Consider the following 25,210-nt stretch of genomic DNA (forward strand, 5'->3'; position numbering starts at 1 on the left):
AAAGGTAGCGTTTCCTTTACATCCTCCTCAATACTGGACAAGCATTTTTAATAACAGTCATTCGAATAGGCTTGTCTCATCATGATGCATATTACTCAGATGATTAATGATGTTTATTTTTATGTGCATTTTTTGTTTTAAAAATCGAGCCCAGGACCTTGACCATACTAAACACACCAGCAGCTTGCAATGTTTTCAACGGACTGTTTGTTTTCTTAAGACTAAGCTGCTGGAGTTACTTACCCATTTTGGATAGTAGCTATAAGAAGAAGAGTCATCTACAGATATTTTCTTCCATCTCATACATTTTATATTCCATTGATCATTTCCTTGGCCACGTAGAAAACTTTAAATGTGACGCAATCCTCATTTGTCTATTCTTGCTTCTATTGTCTATGCTTTGGGGATTGTATATGAAATTAAGAAAAGAGGGAGTCGGGAGAGGGATTGTTTGCACTGATGTCATGGAGGTTCCTCTTGTGTTTTCTTCCAGTGACCTTAAGCTTCAAGTCTTCCATTTATCACTGTGATCTGTTGGAGTTGATTTTTGCCTTGTGAGATAAGGGTCCAAATGAATACCTTTGTGTACTACACAGCGTTTTCCCAACTCCATTTTCCTGCCCTGTGTGTCTGGGTTTTATTTATTTATTTATTTATTTATTTATTTATTTATTTATTTATTTATTTATTTATTTATTTATAGTGTTTGACTATCAATGTGTCAACTCATTTCTAGGCTCTCTAATGATGTATTCTAATACAAAGGAATACCATTAGCCTTAAAAAAGAAGAATTCTGCCATTGGCATAATGCAGACAAACTCAGAGGATACTGTGGTAAGCAGAATAGGACAGGAATAGGAAGGCAAGCATGCATGATCTACAGGGAACCCAAAAATTCCAAACTCATAGGAAAAGAAAGTAAGACAGTGTGTCATCAGTCAGGAGCTAGCTAGGCAGGAATGAGTTGTAGATCAAAGGATGCATGAAGAGTAGGCCTACACTTCCAATATGCAACACAGTAATTACAATTAAAAACAAAGTATTACATATTGTAATTTTGATTTGTGATGTAGACCTTATTTTTCTCAACATTCACAGGTAAATATGTGGATTGATGGCTGTATTAGTAATTATATTGTAGAAGTTACTTTTCAATGAATACATACATCAAAGCATCACATTACACGTCGAATATATGTAATTTTTATTCGCCATTTCATGCAGCTGGAAAACCTGCATGCAAAATGAAAACATTCAACTTAGAGAGTGTGATTGCTTTAGAAAAACATGTCAGGGAGTGAACAGGAAGAGGGAAACTTAGTTCAGAAATCTGAGACAAATATAAGCAAAATGTTAATGCCGATTCCAGCACTGGGTACATGTGCACTAAATTATTTCCTATTCTCTTCCTTCTTCCTTATGAAGCTGACTGACAATGTGTTTATTGTGAATGACATAACACGCATGATGCACATTGGATCTCCAGCCCTGGTTTAAATTAAGGGAGGGAAACTTCACAGCACAGTAGAGTCAACTCTTCTGATAAGAGGCATTCCGGAGAAGCAGAGAAATGAAATGTCAGGCTTCCTGCCCACCAGATGGAGAGGTGAGCTGACCACTTTTCTTTCAGGAGTGCAATTAAAGCATAGAGTAGACATTCAAATAACCATTGAATTAATTATTGATTAAATTTCTTTCCCCTATCTTCATTCCAAATCTCTACCAGTAATGCACCCAGATGTTTCTCTAGAGCAGTGGTTCTCAACCTGTGGATCGTGACTCCTTTGGGGTTGAACAACAATTTCACAGGGATCACATATCAGATATCCTGCATATCAGATATTTACATTACAATTCATAATAGTAGCAAAATTACAATTATGAAGTAGCAATGAAAATAATTTTATTATTGGGGGTCACCACAACATGAGGAACTGTATTAAAGGGTCACAGCATTAGGAAGGTTGAGAACCACTACTCCAGAGCCTCTGGTATTCATTCTCTGTTTTCAAACCCTCCTCTTTTGTTCAGGTAGGTCATCTCCTGCAGTTCTGTTCTGCTAATTCAGACTCGAGGATATCTTTGCTGTCTGCCAACCCCTTCACTTTCTCCAGCAACTTATCATTTCTTATCCTGCCTCCAAACACCAGTCCTTTTCTGTCTTCCAAGGAAACTATCACGGAATGTGACATACTGGTTCTCAGATAACAGGAGTATGTTAGTTTTAGATCTCTGAGAAACAGATACAGACAGAGGAGTAGACATGTAAGAGAGAATGGGGCAAATGTTTCACAGGGTAGATGGAAAGGGCAATGGAGAAGAAGCCCTCGGGCTATAGGTAAGGTCTGACTCTTGTGAAGGTAGCCTGCGTAGGGAAAGGCTCTGGGAAAGGCATATAGTTCTCTTCATCCTTGAGACAAAGTTACCCTTCAAGAAATCTCAGTCCCTCTGGCTATGGACCCTTCATTGGTGTTCAGCCATTGGAAAAGAGACTTTGAGGGAACCTTGGGATAAATGAAGAGGGATGGGGGAGGTGTAAAAACCAAAGGCCCTCTGGCAGCAAAATCTGAGAGGTACATTTTCACATCTGCCATGGGGAAAGAATTTATAAATGTTCCTTCAGTGTTCTTGTCCTTGCCTTGGTAACAAATGGACATTTTCTAGTGCTCTTCGGAAGCGAGACTGGCTCTTGTTTACCCTTGTACCTCCCAGGCCTTTCCTTGTCTTGGCACACACAAGAAATGATAATGTATCAACAGCATTCTGCGTAATTGGGAGGGGCTGTTAAAGACTCTCAGGAGCCAAGCTATGAGGAGGAATGATGAAAGCAGACTCAAGACTCTTGCCCATTTTCAGCACTTGGTAAAGTCAGGGTCTAATGCATTTGTTACTTTACAAGCACTTTATTGGTTTGTCTATAAAGTGATTTTCATATCCAGCTGAACACTAGAATCATGTGAAGAATGTCTAAATTATTGCTTTGGCCCTCAGTCAGACAATTCAAATTCTCCACAGTGGACTTTCCATATTCGTACTGAGTTTTTTATTAGTCAGGGCTCTCTAGAGTAACAAAGCCTATGGAATAGATCTCTATTTATAGAAAGGAGATTTATTAGAATGGCTTACAGGCTATCATCCAGCCAGTCCAACAATGGCTGCCTGTGAATGGAAGGTCCAAGAATCCAGAAGTTGTTCAGTCGTGAGGCTGTATGTCTCAGCTGGATCTCAGCTGGAATCCTAAAGAAGTGGGTTTTAGTACCACTGAAGATATGGACTTGCTAGGGAGGGTGAGGGCAAGCAGGCAAGGAGAGAGAGAGAGAGAAATTTCCTTCTTCCATGTCCTTTAAATAGGCTGTCAGCAGAAGATGTGTTCCAGATTAAAGGTTTATCTTCCCACCTCGAAGAAGATTCACATTAGAAGTAGGTCTTCTCATTTCAGATGATTTAATTAAGAAAATATCCCCAAAAGCTGTCCCCAGTCATTTGGGTTTTAGAGAATTCTAAATATAGTCAAACTGACAGCCAAGAATCGCCATCACAATTTTTATGTACGAAGCGTACAGCTAGTGTTCAGGTGTCCATTATAACGGTGGGATAATGAGAAAGACAACATAGATAAGTCTTTAAAACCCACAACCTTCATCTTAGTTAAAGGTAGCCCTACTTAGTTAAAGGTAGTTCATCTTAGTTAAAGGTAGTTCATCTTAGTTAAAGGTAGCCATGTTATGCTAATAATGGACATGAGGAAAATCATGGTTTTCACTATCTTTTCTTCCTATTCTGCCTTTTTTTCTGGGTTATGCATGGTATAGGCAAGCTTGGTTCCATAATGGGACCACTGCAGCTGGCTTTCACCTAATATTTCAGGAATGAGTTCCTGTGGAATGACATAGACCCAGAGTAGATAACACAATACTGAGAACGTCTTGTAGCACTATGAGTCTGCATTACACTATGGAAATTGTCAAACAGTGCAAACTGCCTTTTTAAACCACCTAATTTAATGGCTTACCTAGTCCGTCAAGTAATTTCTAAATTCCTCCTACTTACTTTTTTTCTTTGTAGCTTTATTCAATATTTTTACTATTACATTTACTTATTTACTAATCAATTTTGTTCTTTGATAATTTCATACATACATATAATATATTCTGGCTACTCTTGCACCCACCTTCCCCTTAAAAAACATTTTTTTTTACATACCATATATTTTGAGATGTCTCCAACCCCTCCCAGATCTTCCCTACCTCCCTACCCACCCAACTTTGTTATTTCCCTCCCCTAATAATACAAAAAAAAGGTCATAGCAAACAAAAACAAATAAGGCAAAACCAAACCAAACCAAAACGAAAAAGTGGACGATAAAACATACAGTATGTTTTGTGTTGGCCAATTACTCTTGAACATGGGTAGTGATGTGGAGTGTAATTGATTTACCCAGGGACTCCACTGGAAAAAAAACTGATTTTCGCTTTCCCAGCAGGGATCAATTGCAAATAGCTTCTTGGTTAGCGGTGGGACTTAGTGTCCACTTCCCCTTCTCTGTGCTGGTATTTCGTGTGTTTTGAATCTGTGTAGGTCTTGACCCCATCCTCTGTTATCTCCTCCCAACCCCTGTCATGTCTCCCTCTTCCCTCTGCACCCCTCTCCTGCATTCATGTCTTTCTAACGTTTTAAAATTTGCAGTTTATTTGTAGCAAATAATTTTTGGCTGTTTATAATATAACATGGTATGGTTTTAATAGTTATTTCCCATGAGTAGCACAATAAGGAGGAACTGAATTAGTGGTTCTCATTTGCTTTGTGATATGTCAGCTCATTAAGGGTTCCTGATTCAATACTTCTCATTGCCAAGGCTGGGGCACTTCCATAAGAAAAAATTCTCTTTACAATGTGCTTTTTTTTAGGGGTACTGCTTTACAGGAAAGGGAAAACGTGTGTTCAATTATTTCCTTCATTCAACAGTTCACAAGACAATGAGTTCTATAGCATCCGCTCTAATGGGGCCACTCTTGGTGGTGTTTTAACATTCCTAGAACTTGTGGATATGTATGCATGTTGTCAAGTGTCTTCATCCATTGCGGTCATCTTTGTGGATGTTCCATCTTCGTGTGGCAGAGGATGCTGAATCCCTTTCACACAATTCTAATGCTTGATAGGTTCGTTGCCACCTTGTAGGAGTGCAGGTTCCAAGCCCAGTTTATACATTGCTCCCTTCGGAACTTTCAATCCTTCTAAGATACATTCTTTTTACTGAGAAGTATTATTTAAGACCTAGAATCTTGGCTGGGAGGCACTGCTTTACTACTGTTTATTTCTAGGCATTTTCAGTAAATAGAGATACAAAATATAAATTAATTCTGACAAGTCCAGTACAAATTCAGAACTGCGTTTTTCACAAATAACCAACTACCTTTTGGTTACAGAAGTTTTCACTTTTATCTACCACCAAGAATCCCTTTCCAAGACATTGGTAATTCTAAAATATAAACATTACATAATTATTCTTCTAATTTAGTTCACTTGCCCCACAGAACACTATTACATATAATTACTGTAAACAAACCAAAATGCTTAATAGGCTCCTTTTTTTCTCTCTATGCTCACTGGAACTATATTAATCACTGCATTTTTAACTTACTTCAATGATATTTTGTACCACCAAGTGGTACATTTTCAACAATATTTTTGATATAAAAGTTTTGTTCATTTAAATTTTATTTTTTAATCATGTTAAATAACATACGTACATAGTTCTAAAAGCAAACCCACAAGTAGATAATATAATTAAAGAAATTTGTCTCCTACCTGTATCCTGTATACAACATGTTTTCCAATCCATTTATTGATAATAACTTAAAGTAATTAGTTAAGATTTATTTTTCCATTGTCCATTTAAAAATATTAGGTATGCCTTCATAGCCATATATTCTCTTTTCTATAAACAATAGCATTCTAGCACATATTGTTCTACTTTGTTTTTTGCACGTAAGTCTTATAGATCATCCTACAGACTATAAATACCATTCATTCATTTTTACACTTATGTAATAATTCCATTGTGTTTCTTGGCACAGTCATTTTGATGCAACTCTAAGGTGTTTCCAGTCTTCTCCTGCAAGATGACTCTAAAATAAACACATGTTTTTCTTGTACCTTTGGCAGTGTGATGTCATAGTGCTGAGTCGTGGAACTGCCAATTTAAAAGGTATATGCATAGAAGATTATGCGAGGCATTGACAAAGTCCCCAACACAACCATTATTTCACTCCCACAGGAGAACAGAAGAGTACATCTTGAGGCTGCCTTTCCAGCCATCCAGATTGCCAGTGCGATTTCCCAGCGTATCTCTGTAAAACTTCAATACTCACATCTCTTATGAAAGTAGTCTTGTTCCTCTTTTTATGTAAGAAAGAACCATATCTATTTCTTCTTACATGACCTGTCAGTTTCACTAGCCCAGTCTTCTACAGAATCTCTCTTCCTTGTTTTTCTGTAAGTTTGATGTATTTTTAAACCTTGCTTTATTGCATAAATGGAACAGCGTAGGTTGAAAAGATATGAGAAAATAACACCCCAATTATAGTTTGGCTAATGGGGATGAATGATGCCCAGAACATCTTTACCAGTATAGTTGTAGGCCTCCATCAGACCTCCATCAGCTGTCAATGAAATAATACACACTTTTTTCCACTACAGTGGCATGTACAGTTTTCTGAAGGCCTGAGGGAGGGATGCTTCTTCTCTTAAGAGATCCAAGATGCAAAATTCCTATTCATTTTCTTCTGGTTTTCAATATTACTGAAGTTACACATTTTATCTCCTGAATATAGATACCTGCTGGCTGAAAAATTACACCTTTAAGGTGCTGCTTTCAAATCTTTTCCAAATCATGATGCACATAGAATATTATAACATGTGTATAACATACTAACAAGGTACAAGTGGTTTGGGTGCATTTATCTAGGATTGTTGATATTACCTTTATATTGGCACAAAAACATTAGAGATAAATGTACTTTGTGTTCAACTCCAAAATTAAGAATTTCAAATGGGTGAAACTTAACCTTCCTTTTGTGAATGTTACTTTTTAAGGTCAGTTTGAAATAGCAACATAGAATTCCAAACCTTCAATAGAGATAACTTTATTCATTAAGTGAAGTGACTCAAATATTCAGAACTCTTATAACCATCTAGAAATTTCTACTTGAAATTAGGCAGACTCCAGCTTTCACCTCTTCCACTGGTAAGCGTAACACGAAATGTCCTGCAATTTTGGGGCATACTATTACAGAGACATCACTGGTGCTGCTTCTGCAACCAATTGATCCACCCAAGCTTCCTTGAGCAACTAACCTTGGCCTTCAGATCTGAGCGCCACCAGAGGCTGGGCACTGGCTTCTCTGAGACCAGTTGCTGAAGACATTGTCCCGAGGGTCGATTGACAGGTTGACTTCACCAGCTACATCACCAAGGAGCCCTGAGTGCCAGAAAGAAGTGCTCGAAGTGGCTCATCACCCTTTCCCTTTTAGGGAGAGGAAATGATGTCTTTGAATCCTGTGCCACTAGCTGCAACTTGAGGACCATGATCAGAACACCTCACCAAGGTCCCATGCCATGCTGATAGCTGAAAGGCACCCTCTAAGAGTTGTTACCATGTCCTGTGAATAAAATACATCGAGAGCAGATGCAGTAGCTCTATCTACCACCCCAGATACTCCAAAGTAGGAATATCACTTAAGCTTAGGAGTATGAGATCAGCTTGAACAACATAATGAGATACCATTTCAGTGTAACAACAACCAACCAGGAAAATAAAATTAAGTTAAACACACACACACACACACACACACACACACACACACACACACACACACACACCTGAAAGGAAATTCAGTTCTACATATTTCCTTACCACTCTCTGGGTGGCAGGGAAGAAACAAAAGAGTTGAACAAACTGGTTTTATATGGAATGTTTGTGCAACCCAGTGCAGATTATATCTTACTCATTTGAATGGAAGAAAGAAATATTAGGTAGAAAAAAAATATGCATGTGAGAGCTGTATTTCCCAGATTCCTGCACACTTTGGCGACCAGCTACACACAAATGATCACAGGCACACGCAGATTGCAAAACGCACTATGGCCTTGCACAGCGTTCAGTTCCTTACAACTACATTGCCACTAAACGAAACAATCATCTGCAGAGGGGTAGACACCTGAAGTCACACACCTTCAAAGTGGCTTTTCCCTTATTTTCAGCTGAAACCTTATGGCGCATGCTGGACATGCCCAGAAGCACTCCTGTCCATCCAGTGACATGACTTTGAATTCGGTCTACATTGGAATAGACCAACTTTGACATGTATTTGGGCTCCAGGAGTAGAACCTCTAGGCTTCCTTGGAGGAGGGCGTTGCTTTGGCAAGGACTCAGCTCTCTCCTTGCCGCTTAGATGGTAAGTCTTTCAGCGTTTTTTTGTCTTTGCTCTGCTGATGTTGGCTCTGCACTCACCAAGTGGTGGACCCCTTGCATTCAGTCACAGAAAAACTAAAGGGGAAGTACAAGGAACATGAGATTACCATATTTGAGTTTGTCCCTTTCACAAGAGAGGTGTCCGATTGTCTAGGATGCTATAATGTCTGCAGAGGGTACTATGGAGTGTCACCCCTTAAATGTGTGTAGAAACTAGATGGCTCACAGACACAAAAACCATTGGATATTTATGGAAAACATGAACTTTAATTTTCTGGGTCTTTAAGCAGGTTTAAAAAATAATGTAATGACACCACCCCCATTTTGGGGGTGTGGTATATATAGATTATGAGAGAGCTAGTAAGTAAGCCAACAGGAAAGGAAATGTAGTGAAGATGATGTGGAGTAAGAGAGAAGGAAGACTAAATCAAGTAAAAAGTGATGTAACACGAATTACTAGACAGTCTTATTAATAAAAAAACCTGAAGCCAGATATTGGGGTGAAAGCTGAAAGATCAGAGGAAGAGAACACACTAGTCACAAGTTCTTACTGCTAGGAAATCCTCAGCCCAAGAGAATTACTTCCTTCATGTCTTATACCTTTCTGTGCCTGCCATCTTACTTCCTCTCTCTGCCCAGGTACATCACTTCCTCTTTCTGCCCGGCTCTATCACTTTCTGTCTGTCTGTACAGACCTCCAGACCACTATGTTTAACTAGTGCTGAGATGAAAGGCATGTGCCACCATGCCTGGCTCTGTTCCCAGTGTGGCCTTGAACTCACAGAGATCCAGATGAATCTCTGCCTCCCAAACGCTAGGATTAAAGGCGTGTGCTGCTACCGCCTGACCTCTATGTTTAGTATAGAGGCTGGCTTTTTCCTCTGATCCCCAGGCAAGCTTTATTTGTTAGAGCACAAATAAAATATCACCACAAAGTGAAATTAACAGAAGCATGTGGTTACAGCTACAGACCATCATTACAGAAACAGAAGTAAAAGCTTATAAATTATTATTTAATTTTATAAAAATATGAAGTGCCTATTGTAGTAGGACCTGGAATGCAGAACTAAGCAAAACTAGACAAAAATCTCTCCCATTCATAGTCCATGTCCTAGAATAGTGGTTCTCAACCTATGGGTCATGACCCTTTTGACAAACCTCTATCTCTAAAAAGTATTTACATTATGATTCACAACAGTAGCAGATTGCAGTTATGAAGTAGCAATGAAAAAAATATTTTTTTTTTCGAGACAGGGTTTCTCTGTGTAGTTTTGGTGCCTGTCCTGGGTCTTGCTCTGTAGACCAAGCTGGCCTTGAACTCACAGAGATCCACCTGGCTCTGCCTCCCGAGTGCTGGGATTAAAGGCATGCACCACCACTGCCTGGCCAAAAAGAAAATTTATGGTTGGGGGGGTCACCACAACATGATGAACTGTATTAAAGGATCATAGCATTAGGAAGCTTGAGAATCACTGTTCTAGAAGATTCTATGCAGCTGTCAAACTTAGAGAATAGTTATCTCACGACATAGTCAGAGAAAGTGCTTATTATAGTCTCTTCAGTGGAATGAGACACATTCTGTACTGTTTTATTTTTTAAAATTGTATTTTTAGTGAACAATATTTGTATTTATTGAAGGACTAGAATATATTTTGTTATAGATATGTGCTGTAAATATCGCTCTGTATAAATAAAATGTTGATTGGCCAGTAGCGAGGCAGGAAGTATAGGCGGGAGAAGCAGAGAAAAGAATGCTGGGAAGTGGAAGGCTGAGGCAGAGAGATGCTGCCAGTCACCGCCATGAGAAGATGTTAAGATACCGGTAAGCCGCTGGGCGGTGGTGGCGCACGCCTTTAATCCCAGCACTCGGGAGGCAGAGCCAGGCGGATCTCTGTGAGTTCGAGGCCAGCCTGGGCTACCAAGTGAGTTCCAGGAAAAGGCGCAAAGCTACACAGAGAAACCCTGTCTCGAAAAACAAAAAAACACAAAAAACAAAAAAAGATACTGGTAAGCCATGAGCCACATGACAACTTATTGATTAATAGAAATGGGTTGATTTCAGATATAAAAACAGTTAGCAAGAAGCCTGCCACGGCCATACAGTTTATCAGAAATATAAGTCTCTGTGTGTTTACTTGGTTGGGTCTGAGCAGCTGCGGGCCTGGCAGGTGAGAGAGATTTGTCCTGACTGTGGGCTAAGCAGGACTGGGGAAAACTCTAGCAATAGATATACATTGTAGAAGAATCAAAACAAGTCAACTTGACTATCATCTTTATTTTTTTTTTTTTTGTTGTTGTTGTTTTTTGTTTTTCGAGACAGGGTTTCTCTGTGTAGCTTTGTGCCTTTCCTGGATCTCACTCTGTAGCCCAGGCTGGCTTCAAACTCACAGAGATCCACCTGCCTCTGCCTCCTGAGTCCTGGAATTAAAGGCATACACCACCACCACCTGGCTCATCTTTCCTTTTTATGAAGAGAACATATAAAATCCACTCTCAGCAGATTTCAACTATATACTATATTATTACCAATTGTAATCCCATGTTGTAGAATAAAGTCAGTAACATAGTCACTTGTGTAGCTAAACCTTTATTTCCTTCAGCCTACATTTTTGCCCTCCCTGCTACTACCTCCCAGCTCTGGTAACCATCATTCTGCTCAATGTTTCTGTAAATTCATTTATTACATGTGTAAGAGAGACCATGCAGTATTTAGATTATTATATGTCTGGTTTATTTGACTTAGCATGTTATTCAGATCATTCCTGCTGTCAGAAGCGACATGCTTTTTAAAGGCTGAATGTCTTCAGCTGTGTATATGCATCACAATTATTCATCCACAATGGACACTTAGGTTGACCGCATGTTTTGTGAATCATGTTATAAGCAGAGGGTTTTAGAAAACTTTTCAATTTAGGCATGGCTTTTTGTGTGGCTGAGAATTGAACTCAGGGCCCCATGGATTCTAAGTGCAAGCTTTACCACTGAGCTACGCACCTAGCCTCCCACAAAAAGACTATGTACTCAGAAGTGGTATTGCTACATCACAGTGTGGTTGTGTTTAGTGTTTTGAGGAGCCTCTATCATGGTCAGACCAAATCACACGTCTAACAACAGTGGACAAGTGTGCCTTCTTTTCCACACCCTCTGAGCATTTGCCAACTCTTTGCTTTATGATGCTAACCATCCTAACCAGTGTGTGGTTTGTCTCTTGTAGTTTTAATTTGCATTTCCATGATGTTGACTGTCAGGTGTGTTGAAATTTTACTTTATTTCCAGTCTTGAGAAATGTATAAAGAATGAAATAGTATCTGACTATGTCAATTAAAAAATAGGCAGTGATTTTTTTTTTCAGGCTTGAGGATTGAACCCTGAGCCTTGCATATACATGCTCTACTGCTGAGCTACCACTTAGCCCATGATGATGTTGAAAAGCATAAAACAGAACAAACAGCTTCATGAAAAGTTATAAAGAAAAATTCATATCTTCATTACTATTTCCCTCTCTCATTTTCAAGAGGACTTTTGTGAGTTCTGTGCTTTCAGGGAGCCCATTTTAAGATTGTCTCCAGTCCTAATATGTGGAATTCCTTCTTAAATTATAAAGCCATGCACAATGGGCAGGGCAAATTTTATCCCCCACTCATTATACTTGAGAAAACTCCCCTGGGCTCTCCGAAGCCTGACTCATACCAAGTTAGGCTACACTGAAGAACGTGCTCTTGTTCATTAGTAAGTGGAATAATGAGCTAGGGGTCTTGATGGAATAACAATAACAAAGAGCTACAGGAACTATGAAAGACAAGTCAAAAGTTTATTCTGAAGGTCTTAAATGCAAGGTGTCTTCTTCCAGGAAGTACTAATTTCTGCCAATTCTAGATATGTGCAGAAGTAGAAAGCACCCAGGACCTCACTTCTCGTCTACTCATGTAGTTATATGGGCCTGCTTAGTTGCTAGTTAACCTAGAGGAACTAATGTGGGTTAGAGAAAGACCTGGAAACCCAATGTTTATACAAGTGAACCAAGTCATACCATGAGCCTGTCCTGCTAGACACTCGGGTCATGAGTAAGGGACTCCACAATTTTTATTATGGCTGCCGCTATTGTAACTATGGCATCAGAACCTAAGCACACCCCTCTCCCACATCCCTCCATGCCACCATGGCCCACCCTCCAGATTCAGAACCTCTGTCTCCGTGCTTCATTGTAAAATGCAGTGAGGGTCAAAATGGATGCCGCACAGCAGTATTGGATGACACATCACCAAGCCCATGGGAAAAGGCCGAGGCATTGCGAAGTCGTGCACGCTGTCTTTCTCTCTGGATCGTGAGCATGGCCCTTTCCTTCTTTCCTGCTTTCAAGTCAGAGTGAGACTGTAAGCTGCTGAGAGCCCTACAGTAACTCCTCATGGGAGGAGAAGGGAATAATAGAATAAGTGCTACATGTTAGTTTTATTTTTCTCATTAATCTTAATAACAACTGTGTGTATCATTTTTTTATATAAATAATAGTTTACAGATGAGCAAATGAAAGCTCAGAAAAATGAGTTGAATCTCATTTGCTAATACATGGGAACACAGAATCCACATCTAAATGGACCCAGGGCCAGAGAATATGTATGTATGTATGCATCTTTTTTCAGAGGCTTTTGTTACTAAACCACTGGTTTGTGGATTAGACTATGCTTTTTGGTATTGGACGAAGTCTATGTTTAGAAGCTGGTTCCTAAGGATCAGTGCATAAAGCATTTGCCAGGGAAGTGTGAGGGCCTGAGTTCAAATCTCCAGAACCCGCCCCCCCCCACACACAAAACAAACAAAATCAACAACAAAACAGGCATGGGACATTTATCTGTAATCCCAATGCTCCTATGGTGAAAGAGTAAGGGGGAGATGAGAAGGCCCAGAAGCCTGCAGGCCAACCAATCTGACTGAGCCAACCGGAAGTAGCGAACAAGTAGGAGGCAAGGTTGATATACGACTTCCACATGATCTCTCTCTCTCTCTCTCTCTCTCTCTCTCTCTCTCTCTCTCTCTCTCTCTCTCTACACACACACACACACACACCCCCCTAATGTACATACAGCTTACACACATAACCACAAAATAAAAAACTTAATATCTTATTACATTTATCTGTGGGGTGGTACTACAGTGTGTCATTGTAAGTGTATGAAGGCTAAAGGATGACTTTGGTGAGTCATCTTTCCATTTCACCCAGGGGGTCCCAGGCAATCTGACTCAGGTCTTCAGGCTTGGCATCAAGTACCTTTACCCAGTGAATCATTTCGTTGGCCCCTTAATTTTTTTTTTTTTTAAACCCAGGCTCTGTCACTTTCCAGTAAGTGGTTATAGAGTAAATATTCTCAACTCTACCATGGAGATAACAGGAACACCTACTCATGGGATCGCTGTTAGGATGAATAAAACACCATGCCTGTAATCAGGGAACTGGGATCACCAGAGCAGGGTGATTCTAGCTGAAACAGTGCCTGCCTGAGGGGGCAAAGCATTGGTATTTAACTTTTCATGGTCAAGGGTACTCATCCTGATTTTTAAAATATGAGTCCATCTTACTGCTCTGAAAGGTCACAATCTCCCTATGGATAGTTCTTTCTCCTCCGAAAAAGGCAGTCTTCGTCATAAATAACAGAACTGCATAGGCTCAGTTCTGTTCTAATCTTAGCCACACCAAACAATAACACAAAAATGTCCATTTGTCAAGGGTGATGACAGCTCTTGAATCTCCCTATTCCATGGTGAGTTTGTTTGATCCTTTTCTTCTACAGCCATGGCATCCAAAACAAAAGCTTTTCACTAGGATATTTCTGGGCTGGAGAGAAGGCTTTCGGGGAGTTAAGAACACTCACTGATCTTGGGTTCAGTATCCAAGCCTCCATATCAGATGGCTCACAAACATCTGTAACTCCAGTTCTAGAATCTCCCTCTCTCTCTCTCTCTTTCTCTCTCTCTCTCTTCTGGCTTCTGCACACATGTAGTGCATCTACATATACTCAGCACACAAAAACACACATAAAATAAAAGATTAAGTAAATCTTTAAAAAATTTAAAGTATAGTTCTGAAAACAAAACACAACAAAACAGGATTCCATTCTGAAGGCTAAGGCATGGAAAGAACTCAGTTTTAAACCTGAATAGAATTTTGACAAATTTTGAAGCAAGCTGTATCCTTCTTTTTTTAAGCATTTTGGTAAGCTTGAGTGGATTTGTATGTACTTTCATTTAGCAAGGACTTTCAATGGTATTTTAAAATTCACCTCCAGAGAAAACTTTCGTGAGAAACTGAGGCTCAGTCTTTGGTATTTCTATTAGTTCTTCATAGATATGGGCAAATGAGAAGATGTATGAGACCACTCTGATGTGGAGATGAGATCAATTCTGTAACTCTCCTGCTGTCAAAAGCCTTTAGGAAGCTTCTGTGTCTGGCATCCTGTCCTCTTAACAAGCACGTCCCTACTCACCTCTTGAGGTGAAAGGGTTGTCTATGCACCAATGAAAGATGCTCCATTGGTGTCTTTGTATTTCCAGCATGCTACTCGGCAAGGTAGAGATTGGAAAGGAAGATGAAGCCAAAGATCCCACTGTGATCTATTATCTATCTATTGGGTTGGTGAGTTGTTTCGTGGGTAAAGACACTTGTCTCACAGATCTGATGTGAGATCTTCAGAACCCTCATAAAAGGGGAAGGAAAGAACCAACTCCATTAACTTGCACTCTGACCTCCACACCCATACTGTGGTGTATGCCTGCCTCCCCATACACACAACACATACACTCAATGGTAATGGATAAAAATTTAAATAAGATGATTTATTATTAATATATTTGCTTGTTTGTTCATATTTTTGATAGGCTTTCTCACTAGATAGTCATTGTGTAGCCCATGCTGGTTTTGAATTCATAAGTACTAGGATGATAGGATCCAACTACCACACTTAGGTTATGTTCTCATGACAGGACTGCGGAACCTTTGGACATTGTAACATAACATTATTTTCTAGAAAGTTCAGGCTCAAGAATCATACACTTAAGTTACAGAAAGAAAAATTTAGGTAAGTATGATTCTGTATCAGGCTATGTTCGTAGCTAGCCTAGGGTACACATGGCTGCAGCTATCACTTAGACACGCCTGCTAAGGATTTTCACTCTAGTTGAATTGAAATTACTCTAGAATTGCAAGACCCATTCTTTAAAATCAACACTAATGCCTGTTACCAAGACAAATGTGTTTAGAATTTTGGATGATAAAGCATGGGCGTAAGAGGAGGGAAGGTGGATCAGTGTTAAGTGAACCCACGAGAGTCTGTCAAAGGGTAACAAGGATTTATTAAGATATAAAATGGGGAGAAATACACTCACGGATACAAAGTAAACAGCCATCGTTGTCCTCCATTCTGCCCGGGGCGGGGGGGTGAATGGAAACCAGCCTTCAGGTCTCGAACACCCCAAGAGAGAGAGAGCACGCCCACTCCTCAGTATTAAGCAGTCACCTGCCCAGAAAAACCACACCTCTATCGCGCCAGACACTCCAAGGTCATTGGTGGAGTGAATTCCCACAACAGATCAGTGAATAAATTGCTTGCTGTGCAAACGTGGGACTGATTGTGGACCCCCAGAACCTACAAAGGGCTAGGCATAGCCTCATGAGTCTTCAGTCCCTATACTAGTGAGTAGAAACAGGTAGGTCCCAGAAGCTTTATGGCTGTATGGTCTAACCCAAACCATGAGCACCAGATTCAGTGATCAGCCTTATCTAAACTGAACAACAACCATAGCAATACCAAATAAGTTAATAGTGGGTATTACTGCTCTTCCAAAAGACCCACATTTTGCTCCCAGGACCCACATCAGGTAACTCACAACTGCTATAACTCCAGCTCCAGGGATTCCAATGACTCTGGCCTCAGAGGACACCTGCCCTCACATACACATACCCACACACAGATGCACATATGCACATAACTAAAAACGAGAAAAAATAAATCCAAAACCACAGCAAAGTTAGGGAGTGAGCCAAGGAAACAGCAGATCTCTGGTTTCCATGTAAGCCTGCATGCACAAGCATAACTTCACATACAAATGTACACATGCATACACCACACCCACACCCACACACAGAGACAGAGACAGAGACAGAGAGAGATATGAGTGATTTATTCACTTAGATCAGTCAAGAAACCTTGGCTTTTCATACCATTTTGCCTTTAATTTTCTAGGTTATCTTACCTAATCACTTAATTTTTTTCTAATCTTTAACCTGTTAATTGAGCCTTGATTAAATCATCTTTTAGTCTCTTCCATAAATATGTTTCTACAATCCTGAGTGGAGATAATAAATCAAGGCAACAGAGTCAGTCCACTGGAAAGGAAGACTAAGTAAGAGCGCAGACCCCATGAACAAGGGCTGGTCTTTACTGTACACTCAAGATGCATCTGTGATGACATAACAAAATGGACCAATGGTCTAACAGAGAGGAAAGAGTGGAGCTTGAAATATACCATTGATTTTATATATTTTACTTACTAAGGCACTAGAAAAAGTCAAAAGACCTCCCACACACTCATTGCTTCTTCTTGACCTAAACGTCTATTTATTATCTCAATATACATGAGATAATGTGATAGACACTCTCTCCCTACCTCTCCTCCCATACATATCTGTGTATATAGTCATATATACATGTACATACACATATCCATATATACATCATGCATGATAGACATATCACTTTTTAAAATACACTAACCCATGTTACAGATGACTTCTGAGAACTGCTGAATTTGTTAGGGTTTTTCTGTTACAAGCAACGTAAACCGATTCTGGACCATGCATAGTGAAAGTGATTTTTTTTTTCTAAGTTGCTAGTGAGGCCAGAGTTGAAAGGGGAAGGACTGGACCCAGGGTAAAACATGTTCAGGAAGTTGCTAACTCTGGGGGTATCTGTGGTAACAAAAACTTCCATTGACTTCATCATTGAGCCATCGGAACTAAAGGGCATGAATTCCAACTGTCTTTTCTGACTTTAGACCTGAGATTCCAGCAGAGAAAGCCAACTCGTGTGGCTTTAGCTTTGTGCTTACCTCCTGACAGGCTGAGGGAAGGCAGCTTGCTTTTTGCTCTGTCAAGATTGTACAGAGGGAAGATGGAGGCTGTCTCAGTTACTGTTCTAGGGCTATGATAAGACACCATGGCCAAGACAACTTACAGAAGGATTTATGGGGGTGGGGGTGCTTACAGTTTCAGACAGTTTGTTCATGACCATCCTGGTGGCAAAAAGCGTGGGCAGCAGGCAGGCAGGGATGGTGTTGGAGCTGTAGCTGAGAGCTCCTCTTGGTAGGAACCCTGTGTCATAAGTTCCTGAGGATGGCTGGCTTTTATTGGTACCTTCCTTTTGGAATCTCAGAGGCAAGAGAATCACAACTCAGACTCCCTTTACAAATCAGAAGCCTAAAGTGGGGATGTGGGTCATGAGGTTTCAGTTTTCTAGTAGAAGTAGATTGTACCAGGTCTTTGTCTACTGTGTTCTGCTTCCTTCGGGAATTCGCTGTTACAACTTAGCTCGGTGGGTTCCCCCCTTTCTTCAGTTGCTTCCTCCTGATGTTGTTCATAGTTCAACCAAACCTGAATGCTGCCTGGAGGCTCCATTAAAAGGCTTTCTTTTCCATGTAGAAGCACACTGCCTAACACAAGTCTTTTCATAATTGTATATCTCCAGACATGCACACTGCTTTCCACAATGTTTTTTTCAAGTTGCTCTGGTTTCGATTGTAACCACTGCATTGTCCTGACCACCCACCAGTTCCTTGTTTTTCATGCAGAATACATGGTTCAGCCAGCATTTCTGATGAAGACTCCTACCTCCTGGGGAGGAAATTGGGTATTTTTGCATTTTTTAATTGGCCATTATGCATAGACATTTCAATAGAAGCAGAGAAGCAGGTGCTCTGACGAGGTGCAGGTGCCCAGAGACAAATTTCCTGTAAACAAGGAAAAAACAGAACAGAAAGACACCCCAGGAAAACATCATCGATTGAGGGAGGGTTTGGGGGGGGCATATCCTTTTTATCCTGAAGCACAGAGGCAGCACAAAAAAATTTTAAAGGAATTCTGGGCATTTCTCAAAAATATTCTGCTCCCTAAACCAAGAGGCTGTTTCAAGAGGAATTTCATCATGTCTTGGCAATGACGTGTGGTATAGGGTTCCCAGTTTACCGTACTCAAGGTTCACAATGACTCAGACATCAAGTAATTGCAATTTACACACTTAAACACCTTGGAGATCCACAAATAAGATTTTTCTCTCAGTAGCGTTTCCTCATGATCAGCTGTCCCCAGTCTTTCTAAATCTACACCCTCTTAAAATTTTCTCCAGTCCTGTCCTGATATTAGTATATTGCACAGTATTTTGATACTTTGAAAGTCAATCCTTTGAAAGGTCACATACCAGTGACCTTGTATTTTCTGATTTGTACTATTTGTATGCAGCCACAGGTTGGGGATAATGTCACATCCATAGGCAGAGCTGATTTTCCAGATGCTGCCAAGGGCCTTCCAAAAACTCCTTTATGACTATTCTAAATTCCCAGAACTCTAGCCCTGGATACTTACTGATTTTTTTTCTCTATGCTTCTTACTACAAATGCCCAAAGAAGAAGATAGCTGTAACTCTTACCTTGATGTTTTAGTGGGCAAAATCTTTTGATGGTAGGAGGAGAAAAAGAGAAACATTAGGAGGAAGCCTGCCCCTGGAGGTTTGGGAAAAATGTTTCAAACTAAGGAGAGAAGAGAGAAAAGGGGATGTCCTAGTCAGGGTTATTATTGCTGTGATGAAACACTATGACCAAAAGCAAGTTGGGAAAGAAAGGGTTTATTTGGTTCACACTTCTAAATCATTGAAGGGAAGTCAGGACAGGAATTCAAACAGGGCAGGTACCTGGAGGCAGGAGCTGGTGCAGAGGCCATGGAGGGGTGCTGCTTACTCGCTTACTCCCCATGGCTTGCTCGGCCTGCTTTCTTATAGAACCCAGGACCATCAGCCCAGGGATGGCACCACCCACAACGTCTGGCCCCCGCCCCCATCAATAACTAATAAAGAAATGCTCTACAGACTTGCCTATACCCCAGTCTTGTGGGGGCATTTTCTCAAGTGGTGTTCCCTCCTCTCAGATACTCTAGCCTGTGTCAAGTTGGCATAAAGTTAGCCAGCTCAGGGGAGAAGGAATTTGAAGGAGGTTAGGTCTGACAGTTTCAATCAATGAAAAAAGAGGCCATGAATTTGAAGGAGAGCAAAGAGGGGTATATGATGGGATTTGGAGGAAGGAAAGTGAAGAAGGAAAATAATATAATTAATTATAATCTTGAAAGAAAGAAGAAAGGAAAGAAATGAAGGAAGGAGGGAGGGTGGGAAGGAGGGAGGTAAGAAAGAGAGAGAGAGAGAGAGAGAGAGAGAGAGAGAGAGAGAGAGAGAGAGAAAGGAAGGAAGGAAGGAAGGAAGGAAGGAAGAAAGAGAACTAAAAATTAAAAAGAAGAGTCAGTTTAATGCCACTTCCCTGAAGTGTTCCAGTGTGGCCCAGTAAGACTTTGCATTAACGTTATATGCTACCTTGCTTGTGGCAATTGTTTTTTTTTAAACAAAATTTTAGGTTTTTGTTTTATGTAGAATTATCTTCTACAATTTTTTCCTGGTATTTTTATTTTCTACTAATTCCGAAGGAGGACTTTTCAATGTAGGAGAAGCCATTTATACTGCAGTGGATTCTGGAATGAGGAGGTGACGGGGGAGGACAAAGGTAGTCTGTCCTGAAAACAAATGATGTAACCTCAGAGCACATGTGAGCTGCCTCTGGCTATAGGAAAAGCGTGCTGGAAGCCAGAGAGCAGCCTTGGCTAAGCAAATAATCCATGAACAGTATACGTGTGGTTTGAATAATAACAGTAAGAATCATGTTTGCATAGGGAAGGTCTTTATCCTCACTGTAAGCCAAGGATTCTATGTTGATGTCAGGATTTGGTTAATCTCTAGTTCACACACACACACACACACACACACACACACACACACACACACACACCACACCCTTTTCTTTTTCAAATACAGACATGATTGGGGGAAACAAAAACCAACCCAAACCTTCCCTAAAGAATAGTTTTAGCGGGTGCTGAGAAGGGACTGATAGCTCACTACACTGCCATATAAAGAAACAGAATAGAATAAAATGCCTTCCGGGTCCCTTTTAAGAAAAAAAATGCCTGAAATGCCTTCAGCACCTCACTTGGTTCAACTAGCTCCAAACCTGAGAAACATTCAACTCCAGCTTCCGCCTCAGGATCCAAGTTCCCTGGATTTTACTTAGACAGAGCCCAAAACATCATTTAGATTCAGGAACTTGAGAAGTACCAAGTAGTCAAAACAAAATAGGTATCTCACAGGTCTGCCTTCTAAGCAGCAGGCTTCATTCTTCCTGTTAGCTCAGTCACCTTTGACTTCCATCTCAGACGGGACCATTTTATCCCCTTACAGTCTCAGTATCGCGTTGCATTTAATTTGCTCATGAATTGTTAAAACGCAAGTCACTGTGTTTAATGAGGATTATTCATCTGCAATTTTGTTGCCTGTAATGTTTGTGGTTTACTGCGTGCTGATAATTGTATTGAGGTGGCCTAGCTTTGTAAAGTGAGTTGGGACATGGTCTCCTTTCCTTGGTTTTCAGGTAGAATTTGTGTAGGATTAACATTGTTTTAAAGTGTTGAACAGAACATACCAATCAAGCCACACATAAGCCGAGGATTTTCCTTGTAGAAAGCATTTTAACTGTGGCTTCATCATTTTTAGTTGATGTCGACTGTTCAGATTTCCTGTTTCTTCAGAAATCACCTTTGCTCCTTCTCCCTTTGGTTTTATTGTTGGTCTGCTTTGTTTTTGTTTTGTTTGGAACAGGATCTCAATACGGAGAGGTTGGCCTAGAACTCACAGAGAGCCATCCCACTCTGCTTCCCAAATTCTGGAATTAAAGGCATGTGTCACCACACAGGCAATTGGGTTTTTTTGCTTTGTTTTTGTTTTGACAAAACAAGACTTTGGTAGTCGTTTTTGTTTTGACCTTTGATGGTTGTTTTAAAAAATCGTATACATTTGCTCTAACAGTACAATTGCTCTTCAGTTATGTTCCCTTCTGATATCTTCATTGATATCTACTTTTTTGTATTTTCTGTTCTGTTTAGATGGTGATTAATTTTAGCTTTTTTATTCCCTAAACTAGAATTTGACACAGTCAATTCTAGCTTTTCCTATCTTTAAAAATAAATCTTGAATGGTGGCACGGACCTTTAATCCCAGCACTTGGGAAGCAGAGGCAGGCAAATCTCTCTGAGTTCCAGGCCAACCTGGTCTACAAAGTGAGTTGCAAGACAGCCAGGGTTGTTACACAAAGAAACCCTGCTTGGAAAAATCAAAAAGAAAAAAAAAAAAAAGAATTGAATACCACAAGTTTCTCATGAACTACTTAATTTCATTACACAAATTTTAATATAAAATATGATAATTATCCATCATCTCAAAGTATTTTAAAATTATTTTGGTTTCTTTTTTGACTAATGAATACTTAAAACCATGCTGTTCAACTTCCAAATACTTGGGCAATTTCCAGATGTGTTTCTGTTTTAAATTTAAGCTTCAGGGTGCTATTGGGGAACACTTTTTTGTATGATTTCAATCTTTTTATATTTTTAAAGAACAGTGCTGTGGCCTGCAGTCTCCATAGGTGTGCCTGTCCAGGTTTGAAAAGCAAGTTCTTCACGCCATTCTGAAGCATCTTCAACACGTGTCAACTGATCTGTAGTGTTCAAGTTCTCCATTCTTTTCAGGAGGTTATTTTCTCTAACAAATACAAAGAGGGATATAAAAAAAAATCTTGGATGGCTTCAAGTGTTACTACGTCTCCTTCTAATTCTGCTAATTTGGGGAGCTTTGTTATCAGGTAGATATACATTCAAAATTGTTTTTGGATTGACTTATATATGGTTTTGAAATACTTTGTATTTTTCTATAAGATATCCAATATGTTGATAGCTTTTAAATTTTGTAAAAGTTACATTCATTTTATCTGGGGTGTTTATGTGTGTGTGTGTGTGTGTGTGTGTGTGTGTGTGTGTGTGTGTGTGAATGCGCATGTGTGCGCACACGCTATAGATGCAAATATGTCTTGCTTTTATCTGACAGAATTTGACAGTGACAGCACTGCCGGGCTCTGAGAATTGTTCCACCTTCTGCTAGGTCCATGGGTTAAAATATGGGCACAGACGTCATTTTTTACATCTTCTCACTCAGCATTGTCCCTTCATGTAAGTGGAGTTCACATGCTTCAGGCAGGGCTGTCCAGTCAGCCCCAAGCTGGTAGTTCCAAATAGTAACACATTGGTTGCAAGGTTGAGGCGTACTGTTTACTTTGAAGAGCTCAACATTTTGCCAGTACTGCGTAAGGACTCTGCATTCTCTCTTACAGTGGTTGGGAGTGTCCTGTACTCAGCACCTCTATTATGTTTCAACAGTATAAGCATTTCCGTACTGCCATCAGTACGGAGGATCTTTTCAGCCCTTCTGTCTTAAAATCAGAAAAGAAATAAGCTGACCTTTTAAGAAAGAAATTGAGAGGAAGAATTTATAAACACGTTGGAATTAGTTAACTCATTTGATGGCAGGTACTGATGATTATTTAAAAGATAAAAGAATATGATGAAAATTAATTCTAGTACTTTTATTAGCAGTAATAATCACTATAATTTTTTTACACCTATCTGTGCCAGACTGTATAGTTATCAGGTGCTTTAGTTGTATCAGCCCTTCCAATTATTGTTAAAAAAGGAAACTTTACTTAACTCCCCAGAAGCTGATTAGTAAATAAATAAATGTAAATAAAAGTAAATAAATAAATAAAGTGAATATTGGCTTTAAATATGAGCACACATGCAAAACCAGTATTTCATTGACAGGTTATCCTTCTGATTTAGAAGAAACACCACCAAATGCCGCTTATGAGTTCTGTATACTTTATAACTCAGGAAATTTTAGTTTGCAAATAATTAAAAATCAAAATTCCCAATTTATTTGCCAATCTATCTCCAAAAATTAAACACAAAAGAGCACAACAAAGAATTTGCTTATTTTTTACAATGGTCCACTAAAAGAAAAAACGTCTCCTTGAAGAGACAATAGCAATTTCGAGCATATTGGAAGAACAAACTTAGTCCTTATGCAATACAGTTTTGCACCGTGTCAGCATGAGGAGCCTGACCTCCCCACAAGGCCTACCAGCGGTTGAACAATGGTCCCCTTGAGCTCTCCTGGGATCAGTTCCTCACTCAGCAATGGCCTAGGCCTTGGTTATACGAGTAAAACTTTGTTGAGTGTAGCTGATCTGGGAAAGGGAGATCCATGATTTATATTCACTTAGGGAAATCAAAACACAACCACATGTTCACAGATATGAACTTTATTAATCCTGGCAACAACTTTCACTTTAATCAATGACCAGATAAAAAAAAGAGAAAATATGAAAACAGTACAATTCCATAAGCCAGAAAGGGTGTTTGGATTTTTACAGTCAACTTTATTAAATTTCACACCATGTGGTGTGTGGATACTAACAAAGTAAAACAAAAATTGATTTACAGTATAAATGATCATTTCTTTGATGCTGGTCATATTTTCAGAGGGCGATGAGAAATTGATAACAACGTTTATTAATATAGCTTAATTTAATTAACAAAAATCAGTGTGGACACAGTTTAATTTCACAGTAAAAGAAACCTTTTTAATGACACTCATTTCAAAAAACATTTCATTGGTTGAATCAGCATGGTTTATAGACATAGTTGCTCACGTCCAAATCCTCTAGCATTTTTCCATGTAAAAAACTTCTGTTCCTGAGACTATTAGTTCTTCCTACATGAGAATCACAGAAGGATTGTTTTTACTTTGCTCAAAGTATATATATATATATATAATAAATATATACAAATATATATATGTATATATATTTCGAGACAGGGTTTCTCTGTGTTGCTTTGGTTGAAACTTGCTCTGTAGACTAGGCTGGCTTTGAACTCAACAGAGATTCGTCTGCCTCTGCTTCCTGAGTGCTGGGGTTAAAGGCATGCCCCATTACCATCTAGCCAATTAATGATATCTCATTGCTTGAAACAAAGCTTTAGTTATGAATTTAATGGTAGGCACCCCTTCTTGTCCCCTCTTACACTATACACCTTAAAAACATAACTGTTTGTGGTACATTTAAGTAGACTACAAAGCAAAAGCTTTCATTAGGAATAAGGCATTGCTTGCTTTTAATTCTACAGAATTCTGCTTTTCTTTCTCATTTACCAGGTAGTGTTACAATCACTCCAATATTGTTTTTATTTTTGCTCAAATATTTAATGAAAGCAAATGGCAATGCACAGTAAGGGTCAAAGAAGAGAGTTCAAGTGTTTTCCATGTTTTTTCAGAATGTGTGTGTGTGTGTGTGTGTGTGTGTGTGTGTGTGTAATAACTTTCAAAAGATGTGTCCAATGGAATCTTTTTTAAAGAGAATGAGAACCTTATAGAAGTTATAACACAAATGAAATGTGAAGACATTATACTAATGAAATAATAAGATATAAACAGCCAATTATTGTACAATTTCCTAATGTGAGCTTCAGGAACAGACAGTGGCATGGAAA

Source organism: Peromyscus eremicus, chromosome 8b (assembly GCF_949786415.1).
Source record: "Peromyscus eremicus chromosome 8b, PerEre_H2_v1, whole genome shotgun sequence".
NCBI classification, from domain to species: Eukaryota; Metazoa; Chordata; class Mammalia; order Rodentia; family Cricetidae; genus Peromyscus; species Peromyscus eremicus.